The sequence below is a fragment of the Ischnura elegans genome (assembly GCF_921293095.1).
Source record: "Ischnura elegans chromosome 13 unlocalized genomic scaffold, ioIscEleg1.1 SUPER_13_unloc_1, whole genome shotgun sequence".
NCBI classification, from domain to species: domain Eukaryota; kingdom Metazoa; phylum Arthropoda; class Insecta; order Odonata; family Coenagrionidae; genus Ischnura; species Ischnura elegans.
In genome coordinates this window covers 14,718,144-14,729,930 of record NW_025791657.1, presented here as the reverse complement: position 1 = coordinate 14,729,930, position 11,787 = coordinate 14,718,144, and the positions used below count along the sequence as shown (strand labels likewise).

The window sequence follows — 11,787 nt, the reverse complement described above, 5'->3', positions numbered from 1 at the left end:
AATTGGAGGCATTTCTCAATTAAGATCAATGCCATACTCAAGAGTCTGCTTTGTATTTGGAGTTGCCCACCAAGCCATTTCCAAGGGATTGCATGCATTGGGAATTTAGTGTCAAGCAAGGAAATTGTGTTTCCAATGATTCAACAGTAATTCCACAGCATGAAATGCTCAACCTCACATTACAAGCCTAGAATATTGAACATTAAAACCTAGCTGGAAACACTCAAATGCAAAGGCTGAATGCATCCACCAAATTCCCCAGACATTGAATCATCTGATTATTATTTGTTGCATTCAATAATACATGGTCTGGTAGATCAGTAGTTGCACTCATACGAATACATTGAAAAATGGCTTCATTCATGCATAACCTCAAAAGATGAACACTTAAACCATTCCCGTGTTCAAGCTCTGCCACAATGATGGGGAAAAACTGCAGCTAGCATTGGACAACATCCTTCCTTTTACACCACACCCATAAGATATTCTAATAGCTACATTTCTATCATAGGGTTGGCAGAGCCTTATTAATTAACCACAATTATAAATTAATAATCACATCAACCATTTAAATAAAAAATAAGTACGCATCACAAACTAAATCTTTAACTCTACAGTCAGGTGAAACACTTCACCGGACTGTAGAGTTAACACACCACAGTTACTTGCATAAACTCAAAGTTATCCTAAAAAAATAACAAAAACCATTAATTTTTCCTTATGCAGTGAGAAAATATTTCAGTCAACACACTCCAAACTCAATGAGCAAAATTGATCCACAAATTAAAACAGTCTCCCATTCCAAATATCACGCAATTAGTACACAAAAAAATATCAAAATAAATAAAAAAGGTTTCAAGAGAATAGATCTCAAAATCGATTGTAAAAATTAAGCTATTCTGAGCATGAATTTATAGCCCTTATTTACGGAGATAGCCAAGAAAAAATATGAATGCAATAACCTTGCCAGGAATGCATACCATAAAAAGAATTATCACAGGTTTTCCCTGCACATAAAATCATTAAAGGTTACATAGGAATTCCACTGGGTCAGGTTCTCCAACTCTATCTTACAATCAGCCGAAGTTTCGATGTACGAGTTGTCCATCGTCATCAGGGCACCTGGACAACTCGTCGAAATAGTAGTGTCGGCCATGATGGAGTAGGAGAATCTGAGAATTCTTGAGTAAGCTTCTGCATGCCATATTCTTTGCAAAGATTTTGAAGACCGTTGTGGAGGATGAACATCTCAGTACCTTAAAAATGTATTTCCTAACACAGGTAACCTTTGAACTTATTTATGCTAAGGTCACATTTAAACTTTTCAACCATAAAATTTGAAGAAAACTTTCCAGTTTTACAATGTATTTTTAGAAAGAAAATAGTTTATCTAGATGATAGTGTAAAAATCTGTCTTTATAAGTACAAATGCAAATAATTTTAATTAAGGCATTGACAGAAATGGTTCTAGTCAAATATGCTGTGATTTAAATAATCAAAGTTGATGCAAATATAAAAATTATATTCCAATGTTGGAAAATAGTGAATAAAAACTAACTTAACAAATACAGAAAAGATATTCAACATCAAAATTCCTAATTTGCTTTCTTATTTTACATTTTCGATGGAAATGTTTTCTGAGTTAATTTTTCCGCACTTAAATTAATTCATAATACTTTGCCAGTCTTGCCTTCATTGTACCACCATCTATTCATACAAGATGACTTGAAAATAAACAATCAATTTCCGAAACTTCGCAAAGATATTTTTAGTTATACATAACCATAGCCTCATGAGGTCATAGTTAAAGGTAAGGAAGAGGCTCCGAGCTAAAGAAAGATATTACGTTTGCGTGCACATGTGACTTTATTTGACAACGCATTGACAAACCAATTTCTGGGTCTCTGACACTTCAATCATTAGCAGCAATTCGTCAGGGATTTTTTGGCTCACTTTAACATGCTCCGATTACCTAATCAAATACTTAAAAAGGTAGCGTGGTATAGCACAGTGGGTAGATTGCATTTTTGAGTTCATAAATATTGAATTTGAATGCTATACTTTCCTAGTAGTTTAGCACACACTAAATTTTACCAGATGACAAAATGTCTTCAATCGTCGCCACTGTAACACCAACTGCAACATTAATAGGACCTCGCCAAGGATTGACGGATAGGGAAAAACCATTTACGAGAAATTGGACTTGTTACACTTTTCCGTAAAACGTTTCGCAAAATATATCATTCTTGATTCCTACTATTGTCTACATAAACCAAAGAGTTTCACCTTTAACTCTGCAATACTTATACTACACAAGTCTTCAAATAAGAAATTACCATAAGTACTCACCCTGAAGCAACTTCTTGGCAAACTTTTTCTCAGAATGGCGTTTGATTCTAAACAAATCCTTTTGAAAACACTGAATTCCGTAAGTTTCTTCAAACACGGTGGACACATGGTAGTGGGCAGGCCATCTCCCACAGCAACCTGAAATGTTAATAAACAAGTTACACATCAATGGAGTTTGGAATTAAAACATAAAATGTAGTAAGCACCATTGTAAAGAAAATCGATAAAATTTAATGTGCCACTTACTTGTAAACCAACTAAATCATGTAGGGCATCCTTCACAGTTATTTTGCATGCTACATTCGAAGTGAATATGCTGTAATAACAATCATGCTTCTCCCTACAAAGTCTGCAAAGGTCTCTTTCTGGATTCCTATCTGAAGATTCCGTGAAAATCCCAATGGTGCGACTCATGTTTTCGATTCAAAATATCATTCACTCTTTGAATCAGGTTTATCGTCAAAGAAATCAGCATTGACAAAGATCACAAAATCTAACAAGGAAACTAAATTCACTAGGACGATGAGTGAAAATGAAATACATTAGAATGCTCAACGAAAGGAACACAAAAGCCAACACATGATGAATCGATGGAAAGATATATCACGACTCATCAGCATGGATTGAGAAAATTTTCAACAAATTATGACACGACTGTAAGTTCTTCGGACAAACCATGGCCCTTGTATACTGGTTACTAATCTTCCAAGAGGTTCTCATTGAAATCGGTAGGGGGCGCTGTTGCCTCAATCTTCCGACACCAAATAGTTCCTCTGTTGAACGAGTGGTAGCGCGAGGGTGCCCAGGGTTTCTAGTGGTAGGAAAATTAACATGGCGAGTATAGGCGAAACGCTGACTTGTGGTGTTTTTTTCCATTTTTTCAGTGGTAAGGAGGCCTTCTGGAGGTTTCATTTTTTGACAGTACGAAACTGAGTGTAGTGGCTAGAAAGTGGTGCTATTAGCTCAGAAAAGTCAGCGATGGTTCAGGAGTAGTGACTTGAAACAAATCCCGTGCCCTCGCTCGTGGTGGGATCCCGTTTACTTACCTGTGAACACCATGGCTTACGACAAGGGATCGTTTTTGTGCGTGGTTTTAAGTGGGTATATAATGCTAAGAAGAAATAAAATTCCAAACTGGGCATTATAAACTCCCATTTGTGGAAGGCGGCGGTAAGTACTCTGAATGTTTACATGTTGCATTTTTGAATAAGTTGTTTCTTGTGCATGGTACCTAAGTTATGATAACGGTGAAGGCCCGAAGTGTCACTAATCTTAGCAATTAAGTTTAATAACAATGCAAATGTTTCAACTGCGTGTCCATATTACAGCATTTGTCGAAAATGAAACACCTATCCCGCTCAACATTTTTAGCCGACCTTATTCCAAGATGGCAGAATGTGGTGGACACGTTAATTTTAATTTTGTAAGTAATGTGTGCCGCCTACTGTCCATCGCATGGCACAGTGAGTATTCGCATTTAAATTTGATATTTTTTAAACATTGTTTTGCTCTATCGGAAGTAGAATCAAACTCTTGAAAAGTTATTTTTAAGTTTTTTTATCTGGAATGGACCTGATGTTTTGGTTTGGGTTTCTTGTTTATATACATTACTAGCTGAGAAGCCCTTTGATTTTAAGCAGTTCGGAGATGAGTTAGAGAATTTGCCTAATTCTTTGTGCATTGAAGTTGGCCGTTGTGCGTGAAAATGCTATTGTTTATTTCTCTTCGTCACAAGGTTCATAAGTTTTGTTCATGGTAGCAGAGAGGAGTACTCCTCGATCGTATCCTACTACACACCGCAAATAAGTGTATTTTTTCTCTATCTTGGCCTCTATTTTTAGCGTATATTAGTGCCTTGCAGGGTTAATAGTCTTGAAGAATCTAAATGCATTGCAATTTAAACAACCGATAAATATTCTTTTACGTTATTTTAGCTCGATCGCATAAAAACCACATTTATATGATGATTTTCGTATGACAGACACAGACAAACATTAACTTTTTATGTAGGATTCATAGATAAAGCGTGACAGGTATCTCGCAATGTCGCGCACAAGAATTTCCTTTGGTTGATTTTGCGTTTAACGTAATTAACTTCATTTTTGCTCTGCCATTTCGAAGTGTTCTACGTTCTACTATGATATGATATTTTGGGAATTACAATTAATTATAATCAATGACCGGAACCAATGACTGTTTTACTCGGGAGCTTATATAGACCAGATGCGTGAATTAACAAATTGAAATAGTTATTTAATAAATGCCTTGCAATAAATTTTCTGGAAATAATTGGATGTCGAGGTTTATCAATTTGATCTGCTTCTACAATTGCTGAGATTTATCGATTCGGTTCAGTGCAAATTATCTGGATAATCAAGAGAAATTGGCCATCTTTCACTGCCAAGTCATAAATGGCCTACTAACTAGCCAGTTGCTGACAAGCCTTACACATCCTGCATGTTTCATGAACAATTTCTGTCTAACCGTGCTACTATTTGAAAATACATGAATGCATATTGATGTTGGATCTGTAAGTGGCTTTGAGAACTAATTATTCTTTATTTTTCCCCAGGATTAACTGATATATAAAACCAGTGAAGCATGAAACTTTGTGAATGTAATTTAATGTGAAGTAAATTTGGGAGATGAAACCTAATAATACTGTCTGGAGGAGTCGAACATTTAGATACAAAGAATGATGTAGACCCTCAGATCCAAATATACTGTATGTCCTCAAGAGAAATACAGCCGCCTTCCAGCAATGTGAGTAAATTTGAAAATATGTAAATGTATATTGATGTCTGATCTGAGCTTGTTCTTTTGAACATTTGTGTCCCGATTTACTCAGAGAAGTAATATGAAAATTTTGCTCTCATATTTATGAATATCACTATTATTGTTTATTAATTTAAGTAAGGTGACATGAGCCCAAGTTTTATTTTATGGATAATTTTTACAACTTCAATGTCCAACATCTGTGTGAGGTTTAGGTAGTTTAGACCATCAAGCATAACATAAAAGTTAGTATATGTACTACCAAGCTTGGGTGATCAATCACCTATTAGAGTATGTATCAACGATGTGTAAGCACACCTTACATCTCGCCATCTTTATTGTTCATCACTCTTACACCAGAACTCTCATTCCCAACTTCTGAGCATGGTGGCAAACCTTAGGACTCAACATCCCTTTTCTCCTTTAAGAGACATTCTTACCCTTACATAAACGTAAAGTCTTGAACAAAAACAAATGCAAATCCTGACACTTACTACACCAATTCACTTATAAACCAAAATAACATTCTTCATTCCAGATAAATCAAAAGTCTTTTTACAAGCTTGGCATATGTTAAATAATCAGCGCATGTTAAATACTGAGTGTTCAGTAAATAAGTAATAAATAAATACTAGTTATTCAGTGATCTACATTTTATAATACTGCAAAGAACTAGATTTATTACATTCTCTCATTGACCTCATCTCTCCTGGAGAGTCTCCTGTTTTCCTGTAATTGTTTCCTGCCATCACAGGATTAGGTTGCAAATTCTTTCCTCCATCTACAGTTGAGGACCTCAAATCCGGAAAGCTTGGGACCAAAGGGTTTCTGGATTTCTGGTCTTCATGGTATGTTTTGTTAATTAATTAATTTATAAATGTGTTCAGGCTCTTGTGCTTGATATTTGAGATCCCTAAGTGCCCAGGTTGTTAGTGTATGTTTACAGAGTGTGCTAACATCCTACTCGTCCTAGAACAAGGCCCAGAGGCCAGTGCCACGAGGTGTCTAGTCGAAACCCTATGCAGAAGAATTTTCAAACATTTTAGATTTCTGTTTTTTTTTTGGGTTTCTGGATTCCGTATTTTTGGTCCTCAACTGTACTATATCCTCCCTTGGTGTTAGCTCATTGTAGTTCTCTTCCTTATTCCCATTCTCTTGTTCCCTCTGAAGATATGGTTTAGCATGAGAAGTATTCCTTCTATGAGGTTTCCCTTGATTATCATAAATCAACTCCGAATTTCCATTAGATTCTATAATGGTCACAGGATCTTGTCTAAAGGGAGTGGATAGTTTGTTTTCCCAAGCTTGTTTCATTAACACCACATCCCCTGGTTCCACAAGACTAGGCTTTGCAAGACAGTTTAAATGAGCATACAATTTACCATCATCTTTCAACATTAACTCCCTGTCTCTAATTATTACAGCTAATATCAGGTTCACCTGCATACATAACTGTAAATCAGGAATTTTTTTACCAAATCTTGCATCCTAAAAACAACGCTGCTGGTGGGCAACCTGTTACCAAGTGGGGAGTGGCTCAATATGAGGATAGGTATATCAGAAGTTCCTCTATCCAACTTATCTTTTATGCACCAGCAATCCTTAATCTTTTCATAATGTTCCTGTTTTGGCATTCTACCGCTCCATTTGCCTGGGGCCAATATGGTGTAGAAAAATGATGGATAATATTTAAATCTTTCAGAAACCTATGAAATCCTGCATCTTTAAATGGTGGTCCATTATCTGATGAAATAGATTTTAGCAAACCATACCGTGCGAACAAGCCTTTAGACAAATAAGGACTGTGCAAATCTAACACTATCAACAAATTGCCCCCTGATGGTTAGGGGCCAAGGAAATACAAACTTACAATGGTTGACATGGCAATTCAGATCGTACTATTGGTTCTAGTGGGTCACTCCTAGCCACTAACTGACATTCATGGCAGGATCTACACCACTGTTCAACATCTTTTTGCATACTTTTCCTCCAAACCTTGGTTCTTAAAATTTTCTTCATACTAACAACCTCCATATGACCTTTGTGAACTACGACTTGACTTACACTCCTGGAGAACTTTTGGTAATATGTACTATCTACTAACTAAAGTTACCTATTTTCATGGAATGGCCCCTCTAATGGGCCATTCCATGAAAATAGGTAACTTTTGGAAATAAAAATATTTTTTTATATTTAACTTATTGTGTCATGATTGTCTTCTCATAAGGTTATATTATGAGTATTTACTAGGAATTTTAGTCAAATATGTTTAAATATGTAGGTAACCTAGGTTCAAAGTCGTCTCTTCATCAGCTGTTCAAAAATTGCCATTTTCATAGGTTGTGTTGCCATATCAATGCTTGACTAAATGCTATTTTTATGTGTCTTGGTAATTATAATATCAAAATATAGTACAGTATAAGAGTTTCTATCACAAAATTATATTAATTTTGCGATAGTATAATGGTAAAATACAGTGTTTAAAAGTAGATTGTTTCTTTGTCCCGTACGTAACATAAAATATATAAATTTATTTTTTCACAAAGTTTCTTGACAAACAGCTACTCAAAATACAATTTTCTAAACTGGTTTTGTGTCAAACTAAATGGTTATGATGTTGTGAAAAAATAATAAAATTTAAACATACCCTAATGTTCAATTTCTTTCTGTCCCGTATGTAACGTTACGTACGGGACACTTCACAACATAATATGCAATATACATAAAAATGAATTCACTATGTCATATCATTACTAAATTTTGGTAATATTTAATTCTAAAGCATAAAATGAAGCGTTATTTACATTTAGGCCAGAAAAGTCTAGGCCTACAGTAATTTAAATTTAAAATTGTGCTCTGGGCATTCAGGGTTGGGGAGTTTGGCATCAGTTAATAGAAGGGCCAGGTATTAAGTTTATGTCATGAAATGACAAAGTGGCAGAGGAGTAGGTGCTGTGGTTGAAAGTATGCATTGTAGTAAACAGAAGAACAAGTAAAATTTTAGGTGCATAGAGGGCGGGTAGAAAAGGTTAGAAAAAGTAAGGTGAATGAAATGGTAAAACATGACTGTTTAATTCCTGCGTTTCATTTGATTTTGTCACCTCAATAATCTCCAGTTCTTCATGACAAAAAGTGGGGACTTAATTTCTTTTGTCTCAGTGTGTGGTAGATCTCAGATGTGAAATCACTGGGATAGTTGTTCTCGATTAGATTTTGGTGATACTAGAATTTACAGTCGCCTTTAGCCAACACGTAATACATGTTTCAGTGCGTGAGTGATTATAGCATATGTTATTTTTGTGACTGATTACTAGGAGGGAATCAAGGTCAGAAAATAAACAATGTGGACTACATGAAGTATTTTTATTTAAGTAAGTTTACATAAGCACCACTGAGTAATGCCTGAAACTTTGAAGATAAGAAATTTAATGCTTTTTCAGAATTTAAATGGTGGTGGAAAAACCTTAGGCAACTGCTGTTGCTAGAGTAAAGAAAATGCAAAGTAAACTAAATGCAAGTGATCATGATGGGTTCTTAAAAAGAAGTAAGAGGATAAATTAATTAAGAAAAAAGCGGAGAGAAAATATTACCGACAAAGAAAAAGTATGAAAGGGAAAAAATGACAGTGAATAGCAGGCAAACTTAAGCTAAAAAATCAAGCTCACATCAGTTCTCCTGAATGCAATTTTAGAGAACTGACTGAATGTTAAGAGTAGTGAGGATGAAAATGATGCTCTATTCAATCTGCCAAGGATTTTGCATCAGAATCTTCAGTAGTTTGTTCAAAGACAAGTTTTATTGTATTGTTGTTCAATATTTGTTTGTTCAAGGCATATTATGCTGGAGAAGATTATATAAATGATACCATCATCAAAGTAAAGCATTGAGACAATGTTCAAGCAGCACCAGATATCCTTAGCTTTCACGTGATATGCAATACAAATGAAAGTTTTTCAGGAGAGAAACATTTTAAAGATATCAACTTGAATTTAGACCTGTTTGTTAAAGTGAAGACAGAATTCAGAGGTCAGTGGGTTCTAGTGCAATATAATGGCAATTTATTTTGAGGCAAAATCACAGAAATTGTCTCACAGAAGCAACTGTAAGTTACAGTCATGGTACCTAGTGGCACAGCGAGGGGGGGGGGGAGGTTTTTGGGGCATAATCACCCCCCAAATCTAAATTAGTTAATTGGATTAATATTACTTATAGAAAAGTGTAAGGATTAATAAAATATCCCTCAGAAAGCTGTAAAACTCCCCATTTTGAACCATTTATCTTAAAAAATTTCTGGGGGAGGGTCCCCGTACCTCCTGCTTGCCCTGGCAGGTATTCCATACCCCCCAGATCCCCACTATTAGTCGCCCCTAAAACCTCCTCTAGCCTTAATTCCTAGCTGTGCCCCAGATGGTACCCACCAGTCCCCAGAACATTATAAATGGCCAACGCTGCCCGATTGTATTGTATACAATAGAGAGACAGAGGTGATTAAAGCTATTTCTCCTCCTATAATGTTGAACAAAAAAAGACGATGGAAAATTTAACCGTAAAGATCTTAAATTATGAACTCTGGTATCTTTCTCCTTTTTTTTTTAAATAATACCATGGTAAAAAGATTAAAGTAGCTGTATAATTTTTTTATACCTTAATTGTATTATAATTAAGCTAAGCAAATACAAGTTAATTGATCAAGAAAGTAATGCTTATAAACATATGATCTTCTTATATTGTAATTGGCTTAACAACCTTTTCTGATAAATGTGTTTTTGACCATGTTAACTCTGCCTGCTTTCAATAACTTTTAGCCTGAAGTGTACAATGTCCCGTACGTAACAAAAGGTGAAAAAATTGTAACTTAGTTGAAAAAAATTTCTTAATAATGTTAAGTATATGTACTTGAAGCATACTTTTTAAGTTATATGAAAAAAATACCACAGCATTATGAAAATTCTAATTGAGCTGAAATATCATTTTTCATAAAATGAGCCAAACAAGTGGTTGACTCAGCTTGTCCCGTACGTAACAGGCACTTATTTTTTCTTGCAACAGTTACAACAAAGTGCTAAAGCCAAAACTGTAGCTTGAAAAATAGCTTAGGTCTACACCTAACAATTTATAGCTGTTTCAATGAAACACAAAAATGAATTTTACATTTTGACTTTTAGGAATTCATGGATGGCTATTTAATTATTTATAAAATCATTAAGAAATCATTACTTTAAATGCCAAATTTATGAACTAATTTTGTTTATTGATCATTATCTAATTGTAAGCCTGAATATTTATTTTTTCCTATTCTTATTCAGTTTATTCAATAATTTACTCTCACTCACATTACTAATATTTGTGTTCTTTGTGACTTAATATGTTTTAAATGCCTTGGTCTAATTTCTTAAATTTTGGACATTTTTTATTTTAAATTTCTTATCATGGTTTTGTTATTAGCCCTTATACTTGTACTAATCCTTTTTTTTTATTTGTTCTATCAGCTAATATGATGTCTGTGAAACTCCTTGAAGGCTGTTCCTTAAGATGATTCATCAGTGGACTTCAATATTCAAGACATATGGTGGCTGTTTCCTACTAGAATTCAAATGAAGAACTTACAGTCAGCTTTTATTTAATCCGTTTTCAGGAGAATAATTGATGCTTTTTATGGCTGTCTGTTTCATGACATTATAGAGAGATGTTGTTTGATGAATTGATGTGGAAATTTACTTCCTTTTGATAGAATGTATACCTGAAAATGTTTGCTTATCAATTTTTCTCGGAAATAAATGTTGGTAAGCTTCAAAAGGTGTTTTTTTCCTGATAGAGGTAATCCTAGTGATTATTTCCAAAAGGTAAGAGAGAACTTTTTACTCTCTCAGATTTTTCCTAACACTGGAGAGTAGTGCATTGAAATGGTCTTGTATATTTTACAGCCGCTCTATATTTCTAATTCAATAAATGTTATAGGGTGCACTTCTAAAGAGACATTAAATAGTGTAGGTTAATAATTAACTATATTTCCTTTGTGATCTGGATATTGTGTCATTAATTTAGAGTAATGAGAAATTGATTAAGTACTGTCTTTAGGCCTCTGCACATTTTTTTCCAGCGACTGTGCTGTGACTGAGTACATGCCCAAGGAGGTTTCTTCGGAGGCTTCTCGTAAGGTCTTTTTCATGGCTGTTTGTATCTCTTCTATGGATGAAGAATGGGTTCATTTCAGGGCTGCCTTAATCCTAACTTGCACAAAAATATCTGATGGGGTGACCTCCGGACTACAGGTGAGGCAGCATACGAATCTGGTGTTTGGCCAGGAACCAGGGTGTGGATTCGTAGCATGTTGTGGCAAGGAGCCCTTCAATAGGTGGAAGAGGGGACTTCATAGTCTCAACCTCGCCTGAATAAAGGCATATTGTTATTATTGTAAAGGCTTTTAACTCCCTCAAAACTTGTGAGTAGGGCAGAACAGAGTCGCTAGAAGCCTCACAACTTATTTCGTTTCCTAAAGATATTTAGCATAAAACTTAAACTTTGCTCGACTGTTGATTCCATTTTTTTCCTTGACAAGGTCGGTCATAACTTACGTCCTTCCATAGCTTAGAAAGCGATCAGATTGGTCTTGCAACAATGATTAGAGTCCATTCCTCCTACTCCAAGTAGTTTGATCCCACT

The 11,787-nt window shown here is 35.0% G+C and overlaps 1 long non-coding RNA gene across 1 annotated transcript; it reads left to right on the top strand.

Annotated features, from left to right (window-relative positions):
• The first annotated feature begins 5,048 nt into the window (after nt 1–5,048).
• On the top strand, nt 5,049–11,422 carry LOC124172199. The gene is made up of 2 exons (XR_006868077.1): nt 5,049–5,112; nt 10,614–11,422. It is a non-coding gene; the product is annotated as an uncharacterized LOC124172199 (long non-coding RNA).
• Nucleotides 11,423–11,787: the final 365 nt, after the last annotated feature.